Below are 21,882 nucleotides of genomic sequence, written 5' to 3' on the forward strand. Positions count from 1 at the left end.
TACCCTGCTGTATTTTTCCATAGCATTCAATATAATTTGCTTTTTAAATGTTAATTGCCTAATATTTTCTTTCTTCAACCAGAATACAAGTTCTACAAAGTCAGATGTTTTTGGTGCTTTCACAGATATATAGCAAGCGCTTTGCCTAAAACTTTATATGAAGTAAGTGCTTTGCTTAAAGCTTGGATGAAGTCACTTAGTAATCAATATACTTGCTAAATGAATGAATGAATTAATACCATGTAATATATTCTACATTTCAGTTTGAATAGAGAATATTGTGAGGTATTTCAGTGTCACAGTATGGTGTACTGGTTTGACTTGTGAATTTGCTATTGTAAGTGTTTGAAATGAGCATGCGATGCCATTGTGCAGGCATATATAAAATTAAATAGATTAAGGAACAATTTGGTTACAATATTTTAGTAACAAATTATCATTTCTAGATAGTAAAAGAAGGTAGAATTTCTGACAGGTTATGAAGCGGCTCTATAGTATTATGAATCGAGGACTAACAAGTCATAACTCCTCCTAGTGTTAGCCAATGCTGTTCTAGGATCTGAAGCGATAATTACAACATGAAATACTGGTCTCTGGGTCCACATGTCTCTTCATCTGTCTAAGTGAAAACAATTAACAGCAAAGCAAATTACAGAGCAAATAACTGTGTGATGATAAGAACAAAGAGAATTAAAACAAATACATTATTACAGTTCAAAAGCTGGAAAGGATGAAAAGAAGTTGATGGATAGGCACAAATATACACTTAGAAGAAATAAGACTTGATGTTTGATAGGTCAGTAGGGTGACTCTGGTTATCATTAATCAATTGACCATTACAAAATAGCAAGAAGAGAGAAATAGAAATATTCCTAGCCTAAAGAAAAGATAAATTTTTAAGATGATGGATATATCAATTGCCATCTTCTGGTAATAGGCATGTATAAAATTATCATGTGTACACTGGAAATATGTCCCTCTAATATGTATTAGTTTAAAAAATAAAAATTATAAAAGCTGTAAAAAGTCATTACTGAGAAGTAAAATGAAATGGATCCTGGAAAAAATGCCTAAAAGCTATGTTCAAGATACACCAGAAGGATTTATTCATAATTCTATTTCATCCATTGTATAGACTTAGAATCATTCACAGAAGCAAAGTATACAAGTCAGAAATGGCGCTATAAGTTTTATATGTACAGAAAAAGATTAAAATTGGAGAAATATAAATTTTGAAAGCATAATATATAGTTGTAGCATAACAAATAGTGACACATTTATATTGAATAGATGAAATTGAGGTAACATAAAACTATATACATGAGATATTAGGTTGGTGCAAAAGTGATTATTGTTTTTGCCATTGAAAGTAATGGCAAAAAACCCGCATTACTTTTGCACCAACCTGATATATTATTATATAAATATGTGCCTGTGTATTCTGATCCAAACACCTCAAGAGCAAAGAAAAAGCTTGATATGTATTTTGATTCATCGAGCTCAGTAAGTGTTCAAAATTTACTGTGTGTGTGTGTATGATTCAATTAACACGAAATAGTATTTATTTATTTTAATTATATATTTTTAAAATTTTTGTATTTTTAGAGAAAGGATCTCACTCTGTTGCCCAGGCTGGAGTGCAGTGGTGTGACCATAGCTCACTGCAACCTCAAACTCCTGGGCTCAAAAGATCCTCCTGCCTCAGGTTCCCCATTAACTGGGACTTCAGGCACCTGCCACCACATCTAGCTACATTTTTTTTTGGCGGGGGAGATGGGATCTCCCTATGTTGCCTAAGCTGATCTTAAACTCCTAACTAAACTCAAGCAATCTTCCCATTTTGGCCTCCCGAAGTGCTGGTATTATTAAAGGCATAAGCCACCATGCCTGACCTTTTAGTATTGGTATTACTATTTTTTAAAATAATTTTAACTTTTATTTTAGATTCAGGGAACACATGTGCAGGTTTGTTACATGGGTATATTTCATGATGCTGAGATTTGGGATATGATGGACCCTGTCACACAGGTAGTGAGCATAGGACCCAATAGTTAAATTTTTCAACCTTTTTCACCCTCTCACCCTCTCCCACGTAGTTGTCCCCAGTATCTATTGTTGCAATCTTTGTGTCCATGAGTACTTAATATTCAGCTCCCACTTAGAAGCGAGAACAGGTGGTATTTGGTTTTCTGATCCTGTATTAATTAATTTATGATAATGACCTCCAGCTGCATGCATGTTGCTGCAAAAGAAATTTCATTATTTTTAAGGCTGGGTAGTATTTGATGATGTATATGTACTACATTTTTATTATCTAATCTACTGTTGATGGGCACCTAGGTTGATTCCATGTTTTTGCAATTGTGAATAATGCTGCAATGAACATATGAGTGCATATGTATTTTCGGTAGAATGATTTATTTTATTTTTTTGATATATACCCAGTAATGGGGTTGCCGGGTTACATGGTCATTCTAAATCCTTTGAAAAATCTTCAAACTGATTTCCACAGTTTGGCGGGACTAATTTACATTCCTACCAACAGTGTATAAGTCTTTTCGTTTCTCTGCAACCTCACAGGCATATGATATTTTCTGAGTTTTTAATAATAGCCAATCTGATACGTGTGAGATGGCATTCCATTGCTATTTTGATTTGCATTTCTCTGATGATTACTGATACAGAGCATTTTTTCATATGTTTGCTTATCACTTGTATGTCTTCTTGTGAGAAGTGTCTGTTTATATCTTTTGCCCACTTGGTAATGGGGTTGATTTTTGTTTGTCAACAAAAATTATCCACTAATGTTAGTGGATCCTCTAGGTTTTCCAATTTACCAGCATGCAGTTTCTCATAGTATCCTCTAATGGCCCTTTGAATTTCTGTGATAAAGGTTGTTATGTCTCCTTTTTCATCTTTGATTTTATTTTGGGGGGTCTTCTCTCTTTTTTTATCAGTCTACCTAAACGTTTGTCAATTTGGTTTAACTTTTCAAAAAATCAACTTTTAATTTTGTTGATCTTTTGTATTATTTTCATTTCAATTTCATTTATTTCTACTCTGATCTTTATTATTTCATTAATTCTACTAATTCGGGGTTTGTTTGTTGCTTTTCTAGTTCTTTACCATTCAACATTAGGTTATTTATTTGAAATTTTCTTTTTCTGATGTACGCACTTAAAACTATATACTTCTTAGTATTGCTCTCACTGTATCTCATAGGTTTTGATGTGTTGTGTTTCCATTATCATTTATTTCAATACATTTTTCTATTTTTTTCTTAATTTCTTAAGATACTGTTTATTGAGGAGCATATTGTTTAATTTTCATGTGTTTGTATTGTTTCCAAAATTCTTCTTGTTATTGATTTCTTGTTTTATTCCACTGTGGTCAGAGAATATACTTGATATAAATTTCATTTTTCAGTTGTGTAAGACTTGCTTTGTAGCCTAACATATGGTCTATCCTTGGGAATGATCCATCTGCTGAGGCAAAGAATGCATATTTTACAGCCATTTAATGAAATGTTCTCTAAATATCTATTAGATTTATTTGGTCTATAGTGCAGATGAAGTCCAATGTTTCTTTGCTAATTTTCTGCCTAGATAATCTGTCCAATGTTAAAAGTGAGGTCTTGAAGTCTTCAGCTATTATTGAAGCCTATTTCTAATAATATTAGCTTTATATATCTGGACATTTCAATGTTGGGTATATATATATTTACAATTGTAGAATCTTCTTTCTGAATTGATCCGTTTATCATTATATAATGACCTTCTTTGTTTCTTTTTGCACTTTTTGTCTTAAAATCTATTTTGTCTGCAATAGATTATTGGGTCTTTTTTTTTTTTTTAAATCCACTCAGCCACTCAATGTATTTGCATTGGATACTTTAGTCCATTCATATTCAGTGATATTACTGATGAGCAAGGACATACTCTTGCACTTTTGTTATTTTTCTGGTTCTTTTGTGGTCTTCTTTCTTTTCTTCCTTTCTGTTTTCCTTTTAGTGAAGGTGATTTCTTCTGCTGGTATGTTTTAATTTCTTACTATTTATTTTTGTGTATATATTGTACATTTTTTTATTTGAGGTTATCATGAGGCTTGCAAATAACTTAAAACCCACTCCACTATTTTAAACTGTTGAACGGTGATTGCATAAACAAATATACTGACAAAGAAACAAAGGGAAAACTACAGAAAAGAAACTCTACACTTTCAATTCATCCCTCTGCTTCTGAACATTTCATTGTTTTTATTTCTATCTGATTGTACTATCTATGTCTTGAAAAGTTATTGTAGTTATTTTTTATTGATTCATTTTCCAGTCTTTCTACTCAAAATATATGTTGTTTCCATATCACAATTACAGTGTTATAATATTCTGTGTTTTTCTGTGTACTTACTGTTATGAGAGGTTTTTATGTATTCAGATGATTTCTTATTGCTCATTAACATTCTCTTTTTTTTTTTTCAAATTGGAGAACTTCCTTCAGCATTTCTTTTAGGACAGGTCAGGTGTTAACGAAATCCCTCTGTGTTTGTGAGTCAGCTGAGTTTTGTCTTGCATTGCTTTCAGCTGTGCCAGGGCAGCACTGAGTTCTAATGTAAAGTTCCACAATCATTTCGCTCTTCCTTCCCCAAGTGCACAGATTATCTCTTCCTGCCCCAGGGCCACCACCAGGGGATGGGAGAAGGGGGACATTAGCAGTTCAATGTTGTCTCCCCTACCCTCTTCAGTGTCTCTTTCAGTGACATGAAGTTAAAATCTGGTAGTGTGATCACTCACCTGACTTTTGGTTGTTATAAAGATGCATTTGTGTGTGTAGAGTTTTTCAAGTTGGTATTCCTGTGGGGAGGATGAGTGGTGGAAACTTCTATTTGGCCATTTTACTCCACTTCCATCAATAAAAATAAGCTTTATCCTGGGTCTTAATTTTTCTACATAATTTTCACAATCTGTCACTAAATCAGAAGTTCTCAGGCATACCAGAAGATCAGAAAAGATTGAAAACCACAAGGAAACACAGACTGAATGAAAAAAAAAACATTATATATTGATTTTGATAAATGTTTATAAAATAAACCAATGAAGCTTCTGAACATCAAAGAAAACAATCAGCAAAAGAAAACTTATAAATTGAGAAAATGTATTTAGAAATTGTATTTCTGATAAGAAGTTAATATCAAAATTTATAAAGGTTTATAGAATTTAATAGCCAAAAAAAAAACCCAATTAAAAAATTGAAAAAGGACCTGAAGAGACATTTTTCCATAGAAGACTTAAAAATGGCCAGCAGTTACATGAAAAGACGTTCCACATCCCTAATCATCAGGGAAATGCAAATCGAAACGACTATGACATATTACCTCATACCTATTAAAATAGCTATTCTCAAAAAAACAAAAGCTAACAACTATTGGTGAGTATGTGGAGGAAAGAGAACTCACCGCTGATTGGACTTTAGGTTAGTGCAACCTTATGGACAATATGGAGGTCCCTATGAAACTGAAAATAGAACTACCATAAGACCCAGCAATTCCTCTCTTGAGTATATACCCAAAGAAAATAAAAATCACCATTTTGTAAAAATATCTGCCCTCCCATGTTTAGTCAGCATTATTCACAATAACCAAGGTATAGAAGCAACTTAGGCCAGGCGCAGTGGCTTACGCCTGTAATCCCAACACTTTGGGAGGCCAAGGCGGGCGGATCACCTGAGGTCAGGAGTTCGAGACCAGTTTTGCTAAAATGGCGAAACCCCATCTCTACTAAAAATACAAAAATTAGCCGGGCCTGGTGGTGTGCGCCTGTGATCCCGGCTATGCAGGGGGCTGAGGCAGGAGAATTGCTTGAACCCAGAAGGCAGAGGTTGCGGTGAGCCGAGATCATGCCATCACACTCCAGCCTGGGGGACGAGAGTGAGACTTCATCTCAAAAAAAAAAAAAGGCAACTTAAATGTCAGCTGCGCAAAGTAACTATGGTACGTGTGTATGTGTGTGTGTGTATTGTGTATGCATATAATCATATATATAATGAATATTATTCAGCCTTTAAAAAGGAGATCCTGACATTTGCCACAAAATGGATAAACCTGGAGGACATTATGCTAAGTAAAAGGTAAGCCAAACACAGAAAGAAAAATATTGCATTATCTCATATGTGTAATCTATTTCTTTAAAAAGGTCAAATATACAGACACGGAATAAAACAGTGGTAACCAGGGATCCAGTGGAGAAGGAAAGTGGAGGATGTATGTCAAAGGATACAAAGTTGCAGATACATAGGGTGAAGAAGGCTAGAGACCAACATGAAGATGTGAAAAAGACTGTAGTTAATAATATTGCAGTTTTTGGGATCTTTGCTAAATGAATAGATTTTAGCTGTTCTTAGCACACACACACAAAAAATAGCTATGTGAGATGATAGATATTTTAATTTGCTTAATTATATTAACCTTTTTACTATCTATATGTATCTCACCTCATGTTACATACACCTTAAATATACACAACACGATTTATTTAACAAATAAACCAACGTTTACTCAAAAACCAAAAGAGAAAATAGACATGAAAACTCCATTTTATGTGTTGAACAGCAGATTAGACACAGGCGAACAGAAAATTAATGAACAGAAAGATAGGTCAAAAGTAAACATCCAGATAGAAGCATAAGCAATTAAAAGAAGGAAAATGGGCCAAGGTGCTTGTAATTCCAATGCTTTGGGAGGCTAAGACGGGCAGATTGCCTGAGGCCCAGAGTTCCAGACAAGCCAGGCTAACACGGTGAAACCCCCTCTCTACTAAAAACACACACACATTTTGATGAGCGTGAGTCCCAAGTAGCTGGGAGTACAGGCATGTGCCACCATGCCCAGCTATTTTTTCTTGTGAAGCACAAGAATTCCTTGATCCAGAGGTTGCACTGAGTCGAGATGTTGCCCCTGCACTCCAGACTGGGCGACAGAGGGAGACCATGTCTCAAAAATAAATAAATAAATAAAATAAAGTAAATAACATAAAAGAAGGAAAATGTAGACTAGAGGGTAAAAGCACATGTAACATGGTAAAAGGCTCTAAAATATATTTAATTAGGGGAAAAGAGTTGAGAATTATTAGGAATCAATTATCAAAGAGGTCATGTCTCTGAATTGTCAAAACCTGGAAGTGACATAATGCCACAGACATAAAAGTAATAAAAACCTTAAGTGGGGGAAACTAAAAAATACCAGACTACAAAACATCAAAAAGTATAACAGAATTGTTGAAAACCAAAGATGTAGAGAAAAGCTTAAAAACAGTCAGAAGTCAAGATGGGAGCAGAGATAGGAGGAAGGAAATTTTACCTACAAAATAACACTAAGCTTTACAGCTGACATTACAACAGCAACAATAAAAGCCAAATTACAATAGAAAATATTTTCAAATAGTTAAAAGTAACTGCAAACCACTTGGAATTCTCTACCCTCTAAAAAACAATGTCTTCATTAGCAACTTCCACTGTCATTGGAGTTATTCATGTTCCCTCTATGTTTAATGTATACGTATTTACTCAGCTAGTTTGTCTATATTTTCAATTAACCATGACAAACAGGTTTTGTGTTTATATTTGGTTTGATCATCTATCACACGGCCTACCTTGTCATAGGCATAAATGTTGTTAATCCTATTGAGAGGTGACAACGTGCTAGCAGCCCTCGCTAGCGCTCGGCGCCTCCTCGGCCTCAGCGTCCCACTCTGGTGGCGCTCCAGGAGCCCTTTAGCCCGCCGCTGAGCTGTGGGGGCCCCTCTCTGGGGCTGGCAGAGGCCGGCTCCCTCTGCTCGCGGGGAGGTGGGGAGGGAGAGGCGCCGCGGAGGCGGCGGGGGGGCGGGGCGGAAGCCAGGGCGGTGCGGGCTCCACGGGAGGGGGGCGGCGCCGCTCGAGGGGCCCCGCACTACACGCTGCCGCCGCTGCCCGCTGGGCTTGATCACGGATGAGCTTCTTCTGGGTTGCCTGAGTGCACGGGCCCCCTGCCACAAAGTCCCGCGGCGAGTGCCATTGAGAGGTGAAGCAGGCCGGCCTTCTGGGTCCCGCGGGAACTTGGAGACATTTTTCTGACTAAAAGATTGTAAATGTACCAATCAGCACTCTGTGTCTAGCTAAGATTTGTAAACGCACCAATCAGCGCTCTGTGTCTGGCTAATCTGGTAGGAGACTTGGAGAGCTTTTGTGTCTAGCTAAAGGATTGTAAATGCACCAATCAGCACTCTGTGTCTAACTAAAGGTTTGTAAATGCACCAATCAGCGCTCTGTGTTTAGCTAAGATTTGTAAATGCACCAATCAGCGCTCTGTGTCTGGCTAATTGGGTAGGGGACTTGGAGAGCTTTTGTGTCTAGCTAAAGGATTGTAAATGCACCAATCAGCGCTCTGTGTCTAGCTAAAGGTTTGTAAATGCACCAATCAGCACTCTGTCAAAATAGACCAATCAGCTCTCTGTCAAAATGGACCAATCAGCTCTCTGTAAAGTGGACCAATCAATTTTCTGTAAAATGGACCAATCAGCTCTCTGTAAAATGGACCAATCAACTCTCTGTAAAATGGACCAATCAGTAGGATGTGGGTGGGGCCAGATAAGGGAATAAAAGCAGGCCAGCCAGCAGGGGCAGTGCTCTTTTGGTTTCCTTGCATAGAGTAAGGGGTGGTTTTTCTTTTGCTCTTGAAGGTGAGCCTTGCTGCTCTTTAGTCTTTGGGTCTGTGTCGTTTTTATGAGCTGTAACACTCACCGTGGAGGTCCGCAGCTTCAGTTCTGAAGTCAGGGAGACAAGGAACCAAGCAGAAGGAAGAAACTCTGTACACTTGTGAGCATCTGAAGGAACAAACTCCGGAGGCACCATTTCTAAGAACTGTAACACTCGCTGCGAGAGTCAGAGGCTTCGTTCTCGAAGTCAGCGAGAGCAAGAACTCACTAGTTCCAGGCACACCATGTGTAAGTGATCAATCTCTTGACAATAGTTCCTCGTGAAAGTTAATCTTAAAACTCTTCTTTAAATAGTACTAAAATGGAAATACTGATTATCTTTAAAGTGAAGGTGTTTTTTCTTATTAAAAAAGATGTAAAGTAATTTAAATGAATGCATATGTCAAAGGCATGTCTTTCAGTGACCCACATGATTATTGGTCCAATTGACATTGCTCCATTTTCTGGGGAAACACACAGGGTCCTTGGTCTCGTGCTGAGATAATTAGTGATAGACACAGATGGAGCCGGATTAAGGAGTGGAAAGTTTAGTAGGTAAGAAAGAAGAGAATGGCTTTTCCTTAGAGGAGAGCTCCAAACCAAATAACTCCACAGGGGGCAGAAGGCAGTCGGTTACATTGGGAGGCTTGAGAAGGTGGTGTCTGATTTGCATAGGGCCGAAGAGGTTGGCTTGACCAGGTGTGGTGTTCAAGTAGCCCCCCAAAAAAGTCCTGCCCACGCTAACTTTCATTATGTAAATGTGGCTAGTTGGCTGGTCGCCACGATACGTAGACACATGGCCTCTACCTGGCTCACTGTCATGATGTCTGCACAAGTGGTAGCAAAGAAAAAGTAGAGGGAACCACCATGTTGAGTGTACCTGACTCTGAGCCTCTTGTATTTACATATGGCATATCAATACTTGCAGGTCTGGCTTTTCAGGCTGCTGTTAGAAATGAAATGTTTTGGGGATTGCTTTTTTATTAAAGGAAAAAGCCTTACTGAGGACATTTTTCCCTTTCTAGCTGTCTAAAATAATCTCTTAGTAACTTCTGTAATATAATTCCAGGAACATTAAAAAGTAACAAGTTTAGTGACATCATTCACAAATTTAATTTTCAGGAAGTAGCATTGTGTGCGTGGCTGTGTGTTATGCTTCTTCAGTTAGCCCCATTCTTTAAGTTCATCAGTTCACATCATCTACTTTTTTAATATCAATAAAATCAAATTTTATCAGTTACCATAGATATGTTTCTAAAATACAACTTTGGTTTCTTTTGAAATAAAATTTATTTTGCTTTTTATATTTGTTTTTTAACTTTTTAGGTTGATACAAATGTATACAAGAGTTGCAGAAATAGCACAGAACCCAGTTACCTATCCAGCTTCCCAAGTGGTGTTTGCTTATGTAATCAAAAAATGCAGTTATAAAAAACAGCAAGTTGACCTTAATGTAATACTATTAGCCAATCTAGGGATTTTATTCAACTTTTACTTTGTCACTAATACTCCTTTTCAGTTCCAGAATCCAATTCAGGCTCACATATTGAATTTAGTTGGCATATTTCCATAGTTTCCTCTAATATGGAATACTTTCTCTGTCTTGACTTTGAAACTATTGAAGATTGCTGGTCATTTTGTAGAACACATATCAATTTGCATTGTCGAATATACACTACGGAAATGCTGTGTTATTATTACATGATTACATTATCTGATGTTGATAATACTACTGAGGTATGTGTAAGAGAGGACCATGTTTCCAAAATATGATGTACATGAATAAAAAAATTTAGGAACAACCTCTGCAAGCTTCTGTACTCCATCAAATTTAAGACGTATTGATTATAAGATGCTTCATTGGATTTACCTGCAATATTTAGAAGGAAAAACTAATGCTTTCATGAAAAGTACAATGCAATAACTTTCTAACTAGAAATGTTACAAAAGTTGAAAAATTTGTTTTTATTTAAATAGAAGTGCGGATATCATGAACAGTTATTGACCAGGTTCATAAAAAGCGGTCTGACAGTAGCTTAACACCACGACTGCCACCAGACCAGCTGTGATCGGGATTCCCTTCTCAGGTTCAGAGATGTTAAAATGGGGGGGTGGGGGTGGGGGTGGGGACGGGGTGGAAAAAAGTATTTTAAGTAAAAAACAAAATGAATAGCGAGGCCAAGCCACTTTCTTTTTTAACGCGGTGTCTGAGGGGTTTTGTCTGCGGCTTGTCCTGCTACAGATTAACACCCTCAAGCAATGGTAAAAAGTCACACTTCATATTGTGTACAGTGGAAATTCATTCATTCTTGTGGTAGGGGAATAACATGATCATAACATGTTGTTGTTGTTAGGGGGGTGCTTATAAGAGAGAATAGTATTTCCAGAATGTGAGAAAGGTCTTATACATTGGGATGTATTACCTTACCCCAACACCAGGAATGGCAATAAGGGAAAAAGTTTGAGTTTGGGGATCATACTGTTGAGAAAAGAAAAAGGACGTCTGTTCACTTGCCTATGCTTAACATAGCACCATAACCACAGTGCTAAGTTAATAGTCTCTTGCTTTAGTGTAAACATTGGGAAAAGCTTTAAAAAATTTAGAAAACAAATACAAAGATCCTAAAACCATGATTTTCCAAGCTGAAGGTCATTTTCCCATTTCACAGCGTGATGTTTCATGGAAATGCTTTATATTCACCTAATGATTGAGTAACGAATACAATTGCAACAGTAGGAAATTTAACAAGACAACAGGAAACAAACTTAGAATTATGAGTATTAGTTTACTAGAGTGGCAGATTTTTACCTGTGTAAAGTAAAAAAATGCATTTCCAAAAATGAATAGTATAGCATAGAAAACCTGAATTAATTATTTTAATTAGAGAATCAATCTGGCAGCTTAATGTTGAAGAAGCAAAGCCATTTCATTGTATCTGCATAGACCCACCTCTAAGGGAACTGCCCGGGACAATCCTTTATGCCTATTGTCTTGGCATAATTATTACCATTCTCTTTCACTGTCAACGCTTTTCAAGTTTGACGATAAGTCATGTGACCACTGAACTGATAATTTAAGTTGTAAATTATTAATTTAGAATATACAATGTCAAAAATACATTTATTTGGGCATTAATTTGTGTAAATGTATGAAGAGCAAGAACCTAAAATTGTAAATGTTATGTAATAAACTCCCAAAACTTGTTTTTAATGTAAAAAATGCATTTATACTCTGAGTTTCTTACATCACTTTTATTTTCCATGCTTATTTGAGGTATATGGGATGCCCAGGAACTTTTCTAACATAAGACAAATAAGTATAAAAACATAGTGAATTTGGAGCAGTTAGGAGCATGATATTTCCCATAGTATTTGAATCCTGGCTCTGCAACTATCACTAAGTAACTTTGCAGACTCACTCTAAGCCTTCTGTGTCTCAGTTTTTAAATCTCTAAATTAGAGGTAATTGTAACATTTACCTTAAAGTATTGCTGTAAGAACCGAATGAGTGATAACGCTCTATATAAATTCGAGAACGTCTCTGGCATTTTGTAAGCATTACATGAATACAGGTAGCCCCCAACTTAACTACAGTTCAATTCATGGTTTTTAACTTTAGGATGGTGTGAAAGAAATATATGTTGAGTAAAACTATACTTGAAATTTTATATTTTGATCTTTTCCCAGGCTAGTGATATGCAGTATGATGCTCTCTCCAGATGCTGGGCAGTCAGCCAGGGTATCATCAGGATAAACCACCAACATTCTTCAGCGTGCCGTGTTGTCAGATAATTCTGCCCAGCTGCAGGCTAATGCAAGTGTCCTGAGGATGTTCAAGGTAGGCTAGTCTATGCTATGATTGATGTTCCGTAGTTTAGGTGTAGTAAATGCATTTTCGACTTAAAATACTTTGAATTTATCATGAGTTTATAGGGACATAACCCTATCATGAGTTGAGGAGCATCTGTATTTAGATGAATAGATAGATAAAGGGGAATTTGGGGATTATTGCCTCTTATACAAGTTCAAATTCACTTGGGAAAAGGGGGGGGAGGTTGATGGGTTTTTAAGTACAACACTGTGAGAACACAAAGTATAAACAACTCGACCCGAAAAGAGACAGTGAATCTTTAACACACTTCAGGACTCAGGGCGCCACACAGGTCTAAGGTAACTTGCAGGAATATGACATGGGTACAACTTTCAAGAGCTTTGAATTTATTTCTTAAAAGAGCTCAACCTAAAACCAAAGTGAGAGCAAGAACATTTTAGTTTTCTTCTCTTGTTTTACTCCATGTTTCATATATTAACAAACCATGTTTGATATTTTTAAATATTTTGAAAATGTGTCCATATTTGATTACTTTCATGTATACTACATACTCCATGGCATCATCATCTCATTTATTTCAGTTGACCCCTAATTTGTCTCCCTGTTCTGCCCTTGCTCTCTATTCAGTGTATTTCCTCCAAGTAGCAAGAAATCTTCAGTTAAGGCAGAAGACTTGTCTTGTCTCTCAGAACCATCCATTGGTTTCCTGTTTCAGTTACCATAACAGTTAGAGTCCTTAGAATTGTATACAAAGCACTCCGTGCTTACCTCTTTATTAAACTTTTTTTTTTCTATTTTAAAAAATTTTTATTTACTTTTTTATTTCAATAGGTGTTTGGGGAACAGGTGGTGGTTGGTTATGCGAATAAGGTCTTCAGTGGTGATTTCTGAGATTTCAGTGCACCCATCACCCAAGCAATGTACACTGTACTCAAATGTGTAGACTTTTATCCCTCATCCCCACTCCCACCCTTTTCCCCAAGGTTACCGTTGGTGTATAGCAGATTTGTGTACATTAATTTTGTATCCTGAAACTTTGTTGAATTCATTTACAAGTTCTAGGAGCTTTTTGGATGAGTCTTTAGGGTTTTCTAGGTATATGATCATATCAGCAAACAGCGACAGTTTCACTTTCTCTTTATTATACTTTCTAGTATTCTCTTTTCCTTATTTTCATAGAAGCCACAATGGTTCCATGCTTGTACCCAGCAGACACATTGATGACTCACGGGTTTGCTCTTCTTCCTTGTACGTGAAAAATCTCCCTCCAATATAGCAATGTGGCTCCAAGATACACTTAGGATCTTTGCTAAACTTTTTTCTTTAGTAAACCCTTTTCTTGACTCTAGTATAGAGAAGAAATTCTCATCTGTTTGGTCTAGATTGACAACATTTCAAGGCATGTATAATGGGTAAATGCTTCTCAAAAAAGCTGAGGCTTGTTAAACTTGGGCCGTGTTTTTCCTGTGATTAGTGTGTATTTCATTCAACTATATGTGTATCTTTTATAAAACAGTGTAATATACAACAATTCTGAGGAAAGTGCTTTTATGGAATAAAGCATTCAATTTTTGTTTTCTGAGCCTAACTTTGTTTTTGGAGTTAGAGAAGAAATGGAGGTATTCCATCATTTAGGGGTTTCTCTTCAAGTACACTGCCCTTCCTGGTAGCTCTCTACAAAAAGTCAGACATTCCAAATAATCTTTTTCTCCTTTCCAAAAACAACTCATCTCTAGAACACTTGGCCAGTGCCCACTTAGTATACAGCATATTGTAGATTGAGTTCACAAACCTGCTTAGCCAGAATGTGCTGTCAGCATTCTTTGCATCAGAAGACCAAACTTAGATTTGTTGTGTTCAGAAAGATAAGAATATATTATAAATTTAAAATACTAATAATTTTCTACAGAACATGTTTATGTACAAAATATAGACAAAAATTTTACTAGCTGTTAAAAGGGTGATTGCTATATGATCACAATATTCTTCAATAATATGATCAGTAGATGTGTCTTCTCAAAATGTCGTAAAATAATTCAAAAACATTTCTCAAAACAGGTAGGTCACAGTCTGCTAAATAAAAGGAAAAGAAACCAGTGTATATTTATTAACAAATAGGTATTCCTTGAATGAATATGTTTTGGGCTTTTTATTCTTTTTAGTGTTGCTTTTGCTTCTCTGGACACTTCCCCCTGTAAAATGATTAGTTGCCATGCTCAGATGTCATGTGTTGAATCTGAGTTGTCAACTCTTGTGAGTTGTCAAAGTATATTGAAATAGAATCAGACATTCAAAAAAACCAGTCATCTCTTTAATGATAGCTTGAAGACACTATTATTTTGATATTGAATTTTCTGCATCCACCCAAGATAAAAATGTATGTTAATAATGTAACTTAAACATTAACAATTGTTTTGGAATGCCAATTCATCTCTTTTATGGGCATTGAAGAGATTAAGTGACCTAAGATGCTTTTTATTTTGGAGGATACAAATATGCTGATTGCAGCAGAATCTGCCCTGGTAAGAATGTAAATAACATAGTGAATAGTGAACTCAGTGCACTGCATTTGTCTTCTAGATTCATTATCAAAGTGTCCTTTGAATTTAACATTTTTCATTTAAAAAATGAAGACCAATACACTAAGGAAGCATTTTGTTTTCAGAAGTGATAACATTGGGAAATTCTTATGTAAGAATTAGGTAAAATGTCTTTAACTGAAGAATTGATTCAATCGCCAGATGAACTGAGAAATGTTTCTCTGAAGGCAGACCTATTATATTTTCACCTTCAGGCACCAGGGGGTAACATGTCTTATTAATGCCTCTATTAAAATTGACCTGCTTCCATAGGTATGGTACCAAATAGACAGCTCATCAAATAAAATGAATGCTTTTAAAAGGATTTTAAAATGCATAGCTATGCATTTTCAAAAAACAAATTTCCATTTTGATGCAGGAAAATGAGGAAATTTAAATACACTGAATCACTGCTAGCTAGAAGATAGCAATTTAAGTCATTATTATTGGGAAAATACCAGATATGATCATATTATAGGAAGCTACTTAACAAGTAGCATTAGTTATACATTATAAGGATGAATTTTACATAATTTTTCTTACAGAGATTGTGCATTTTCTATAAATGCAATATTGAGGTTACTTAATTGGAAATTTGACTTACCAGCATGTATTGTTTAAAGAGATAGTCATGCATTCCAAATCCAATTTATATAAGGCATAAATTGTAACACTAACAGATAAGCTTGGTTTTCCTAAAATCTCAGGATCAAGCAGACAAACTCTGGTTGTAACTTGATCAGTCATCTCTATGCTGTGACTTGTGTATTCATCTGCTGAAGACATCTATGTGATATCCTCAAATAATTACAGAAGTTTGTAGAAATTACATAGACTGTACACCAGAAAAAGGCAGGGTTCATAATTTGTTAACTGACAAATGAGATAAAATCTCAGACTCTTCATTGTTCTTGACAGTTGGCAATGGACATGTGATAGTGACAGATGTGTTCTGAAAGAGGAGAACTAAGGTCCTTGAGGATGGATTGAGAGGATTTGAGGGAAGCGTGTGTAAGTTATGGTGAAAATGACAAATTTTATGGTCAACAGCTCTATAAGTGATCCTCCATTTTATTGCCTATAATCAAGGATGAATTGGATGAGTGATTGCAGAATAAAATATTGAATAGCATCCTGGTTGTTACTAACTCCTCTGGGGAGGGAAAGTTACTCGTTAACTGGCAGGGATCCTCTCGTCCACCTCACTTTAACAACTAGTATTAAGTCTGCAAGGTAGAGAGAAAATCTAAATTCTTTCCAGATGCAGTTTACAGAGATGCACGCCAACACCGGACAGGAAAAGAAGCAATTTACAACTATGGACAGAAACCAGGCAAATATTAAATTTCCACGGGTTCTGTTTGGAAAGATAAAGGGTGTAATTAATGCTTATAAAGGAAAAATTGCAATAGCTGGGACATCTTAGGGCTTAGACCTTCCTAAACTTCTTAGAGTTGTTAGGATGAGATGGTAAAAGATCTCAGACCCTCCTGTGCAGTAGGTCTTGGCTGTAATAGTGGAGCTTTGGCTCTCTAGGAGATAGATCCTTCGAAGAGGTGAATTCCCGTGGGAAAAAAATATCAATGAAACGTTAACCTAGTACCAAGGTTTTTATAACCTTAGATTGGGTTTACGTAGCTGTGACTTTATCCCACTGGAGTATGTGAAACAAAGCAATCTAGGTATATTTTTTGTGTGTTTATCCTTGTGTGTCATGGAAAGCTTCACTAGATACTAGGTAGAAAACTGGGAAGAATAATAGAGAAGTTAGCTTAGCAATGGGGCAGGAGATGCCGTGGATTTAAGTGTACTCCTCAAAGGAGTCATGGCTGTGTGAGTCAAACTTGAGTCATTCAGAGGGAGCACATCCACTGGCCCCAACCCAGAAAGCAGTGTGACTGACACTATTGAGAGAAGGGATTCTCAAAACTGCCATAGATAGTGTCAGTCATGATATTCTCACAGCCTGATGGACCAGACACATTTAAAGTCAGTTTGAGGCATTGGAAACTGAAAGTAAGTGTACTTTGCATGTTAGCTGCAAGCCACTCCCTACTGATGTGATCATCATCTACCCCAGCCTCAGATGCTTTAAGAAAGATGAATAGAACTTGGGAGCAAGATGCCCCTGTCTCCAAAGAAAAATTAAAATGATATGCATACATTCAAGTTTGCAGGGAAACTTTGACCCTGGAATCTAGAACCCTGTAGGTAAGCTACAGCAGAACACTGAGTGTAATACACTGTGAAAGATTTCGGTGAACTCTATGTATGAGTGCTTATGCAAATGCATGTCTGGGGCAATATATGATATAGCCCATTTTCTATGCTGGTTATGTGAAGTGTTGAGGACAGGTTGTAGGAAGGACCTTTTAAAGCTTCTCTCTACCCTAATTATCTTATTAACTTTGCCTCAGTTCCCATGATACCTATCTTCCTTGACTCTTTCTTCTGACTATGTATTTTCCAGGATTGATACTATGTTATGTGTAATTCTCTAGTTTCAACCCTTTATTAACTGATGTAGGTATTTTTCATGGCAATTTGCCTGTCCAAGTATTTAGCTCATGCTCAACACATTGAGTTGACACATCCTTGTTCACATAAAAGTATAGACAGAGTCCTCTACTACTACCCCTCTCTTGCCCCACAGGAACAGTTCTTCTGTACCTCCCCTTAGATAAAATGATCAAAATATGAGAAGGAGAGACAAAGTGTGGTGAGCATGAGTAAATCACATTAATACAGGGAGAACATTTGGCTGCGTCAATTTTGCTCTGTGTGCTTTTTGTAAGTATATTTACCAGCCTTGTTGAGACCAAAGTTTGGGCCAAAAATATGAGTACCTGGTAGTTAATGCTAAAATAGAACTATATAGCATAATTTGTAACACTCTGAAAAGAAAAAATTTGAAGATGCTTATTTTGATTTTGTTTGAAAACTCCAATCATGGATATAAAATTCCTAATTTGCCTACCGCGTGAACAAGTAGTACATCCTTGTATTTGTATAGCATCTGTTTCCATGGAATATAAGTAGTAAATGTTAGCTACAGAATGTATAAATGCAGATTTGAGTATAAAAATAGCTTACAAATAACATTTTCTTTCCATTTTAGTAACAACTCCAAACTCAGTCAGAAATGCAACAGTATTTTGGCTGAGGGCCTGTTTGTTGTAAGAAAACAGGGCTATTTTCCTCCTATTTAAAACATAACATGCTTTTTCTTATATTCAATTCACAGGGTGTTTCATTTTTAATGAATTTTCCTTATTCTCCAGTGCTTCACTATATCAGTCTGTGTGAATGACGTTGATTTCTTAAGGGGAAACACTTTGCATCGAGATAAATTTGATTTACACATAACCAACGTAAGCAGAAAGTGAAAAACAGTCTGATATTTAGAAGTAGACAAACTTAATTTAGAGGAACCCCTACTTAGTTTAATGTGACAGACAATAATGAGGAAAAAAATTCTTGTTCATTATCAGCTCGGTTAGATGTATCTGCATTGGATTTCAGAAATGAACATATATTAGGCTCTAAGTGTGTTTAATGCATCATTTGGGTGCAGTTTCTTCAGTAAATTCCCTAGAAACCAGAAGGGGCTCTTCTTCAGATTGGCTTCTAATAGTGAAGGAATTTTTTTTTTTTTTTTTAATGTACAGGCTTTCATTAAACTTCATTTTTAATGGCCCGAGTAAGTGACTTTCTTCCCAGACCATTAAAAATAATAGGGAAACAGAAGCAAGAAATGAGGTCACTCATAACTTAAAAAATAAAAATGGAATACATCCCTGAAAAAAAATGCTGGGAAACAGACTTTGAAGACTAAAAAAAAAAAAAGCTTCCTCTTTCTCTTGAAATATTATCTCTTGAATTTGCCTACCATTCATCTGACAGCACCCAAGGATTTTTTTTTTCTAAAATATGAAAATTTTAGTGGTGTTGAAGCACTACCCTAACTCTCAAAGTTTTAGAAAATAAACGAGGATTGATTTCTTCTTCTAAGTTACGTTAAATTAAAGAAAACTTGATAAACCAAGAGGATTGAGTTGAGGCATAAAGAGATTTCAAGAAACACTAACTCAGTCTTACCAAAGTCCTTAGCAAATTTTTTTTTTTTTAATTTGAGTAACTGCTTGTCCCTGGTAGAGTAGGGTACAGTTACATTCTACTGCAACAACAGATGAAAGGGCAAGGATAAACTTGGTGATTAAGGTAAAAACATAGAACTCAGTTTGCCGGTGCTTTGGCTTCACGGAGCAATAGTTACCACAAACCTATCACCATGGGTTATATCATCAAAAGGTCACAAGTGATTACAGGCAAAGTTCCCATCGATAAAGGCAATAACATGAGTTCAAATGTAGGTCAGATATCTGAGATTCTATATCAACAAAAAAATATGTGGTAGCTTTAGAACATGATTGCAAATTATTTAATAGTCTTCTCATTAAGACGGTCATCTCCTAAAATCTGGTGGGCTAGTCACTATTTCAACCATTTGAGTATAACTGAAGTTACGCCACATGATGATTTTAGTTGACGGTGGTATTGCCATAATACAATACCACAGAGTGGATGGCTTAAACAACAGGGATTTGGTTTTTCTTTTAGTTCTGGAGGCTAGAACTCCAAAATAAGTTGCCAGCAGATTTGGCTTTTCCAGAGGTTTCTCTCCTTGGGTTGCAGACAGCTGCTTTCTTGCTATGTCTTTCTTTGGCCTGTCCTTGGTGTTTGTCCTTCCCTAGTGTCTCTTCTTCCTGTAAAGACATCATTCATATTGGGTTAGGACCCCACCATTAGGTTCTGGTTTAACCTTAATTACCTCTTTAAAGGTGCTGTTTCCAAATGCAGTCATATTGGGTGTTAGGTCTTCAATGTATAAATTGGTGGGGGGTAGAGAGGTGCACTTCAGCTCTTAACAATGACTTTTTGAAGCTAGGTTATAACAGATTGCACGACCTCCAGTTTTAATGCTGGAAAATTTAATTTCATAGCCTTGAGTTGTCATTTAAAATATTAAACTACCTAGAGACTATATGCTGTGAAAAACCAAAAGCTGTGTGTGGGGGGCAATGCAGAGAGCAGCCATTCTGTATTTTAAATGAGACTTGAAGTATACATACAGGTATATAGATAGGTCCCATGGACGTGAATATGTTGCCACATCAGGTTATTGACTTTTTATCTTCTACCCCTTGGGACTATAGTTGCAGTGTCTAGATCAGAGAATAATGTAATATTGAACTTGAAAGTGAATGTGTGAAGAAATGTACAAGTGAATTCTGGAATATCCCAAGACTTGATTCTCAGTCTCTTCTCAATGTACAAATGTTATCTCATTATTATTCCCAGTTATGTAAGTCGTGGTGGGTTATATAACTGGAGGCAATTGAGCCAAATTTGAACACTTGTGGGATCTCAAAGCTCACTCTCTAATGCATGTATTGGAGAGTCTCCCATTTTCAAACATATCTCCAAATGGACATAGAAAAATAATACATTTATGGAACTACTGTAAAATATGTGACTTTTGGATTCAATGAGGATGATCAGAAAACACAGCTTCAAGTAGCTCCAAGTGCAAGCTTTACCGCATATGATCTATGTGGCTTTGAGCTTCTACAAATGTCGTTTCTTTAATATGCAAAATGAGACTATTAATACCTTCCTGGAAGATTGATTTAAAAAAGTTAAATGATAAATGGATTCAATATATGAGAAAATATCCTGGCGTATGTTAAGTACCATGCACATACACTATATTTTTATTATTTTAGGAATATAAATGCAGAGCCAGGTGCCAGTGGCTCAAGCCTGTAATCCCAGCACTTTGGGAGGTCGAGAGGGGTGGGTTGTTGGAGGCCAGGAGTTTGAGACCAGCCTGGCCAACATCGTGAAACCCTGTCTCTACTTAAAATACAAAAATTAGGTGGGCATGGTGGTAGGGTCTTGTGATCCCAGCTAGTTGGGAGGCTGAGGTGGGAGAATCGCTTGAACCTGGGAGGGAGAGGTTGCAGGGAGCCAAGATCATGCCACTGCACTCCAGCCTGGGTGACAGAGCGAGACTCCATCTACAAAACGAAAAATAGAAAAAAGAATATAAATGTAGTATAAATTCGTTGATTATTTGTTGGAAGGTGCAAGCAAAGAAAATCGGTTTGTAAATGGCTTTCAGTGACTCTCAAAATAATGCACCTTGAAATGTATACATGATTTATGTAGCATGCTTCCTACTTGATTACATTTTAATCAGAAATAATGAAAAACATCTTATATAATGTATATATGCTATATATAACATATAGCATTTTTGTTATAACATCTATATTTATTGAATAAATTGAACTAACTTCAAAAGTATTTTAAGTTACTAAGGTATTTATTCATTATTTAAATTTATAGGAACCACAGAAAAAATACTGGATAGTATATTGTTTGGCTTGCTTTAATCTTTGTGGAAATTCCCAGGTATTCTTTTTTAATATGCTTAGGTTTGATTATTTTGCTGGCAAAATTTTTTCATTGTAATCAGCTCCACTTTTTCTGTATCCTGACATACGGTAAATAAAATATTGTTTTTACCAAAATAGGCATATAAAATAGATATTAAAAGAGTAAAGACTAGTAACATAATTGGCTTTCTCTTCAATTAAAATTCATGAAATTATCTTAAATCATAGAATTTCTAAGCACAAGCTGATATTTCACTTATTTTATGAATTAAAATTTACTAGGAATAC

The 21,882-nt window shown here is 36.1% G+C and overlaps 1 long non-coding RNA gene across 6 annotated transcripts in view; it reads left to right on the forward strand.

The window, feature by feature from the left end:
- Window positions 1–8,626: 8,626 nt before the first annotated feature.
- Window positions 8,627–21,882, forward strand: part of LOC105472819 (uncharacterized) — a 278,602-nt gene continuing 265,346 nt past the window's right edge. For all 6 annotated transcript variants that reach the window (XR_011622723.1, XR_011622724.1, XR_011622722.1 and 3 more), the window contains exons 1-2: window positions 8,627–8,971; window positions 12,410–12,560. This is a non-coding gene — a long non-coding RNA (uncharacterized lncRNA). The remainder of the gene's footprint in view (window positions 8,972–12,409; window positions 12,561–21,882) is intronic.

This window comes from Macaca nemestrina, chromosome 4 (genome assembly GCF_043159975.1).
Source record: "Macaca nemestrina isolate mMacNem1 chromosome 4, mMacNem.hap1, whole genome shotgun sequence".
NCBI lineage: Eukaryota > Metazoa > Chordata > Mammalia > Primates > Cercopithecidae > Macaca > Macaca nemestrina.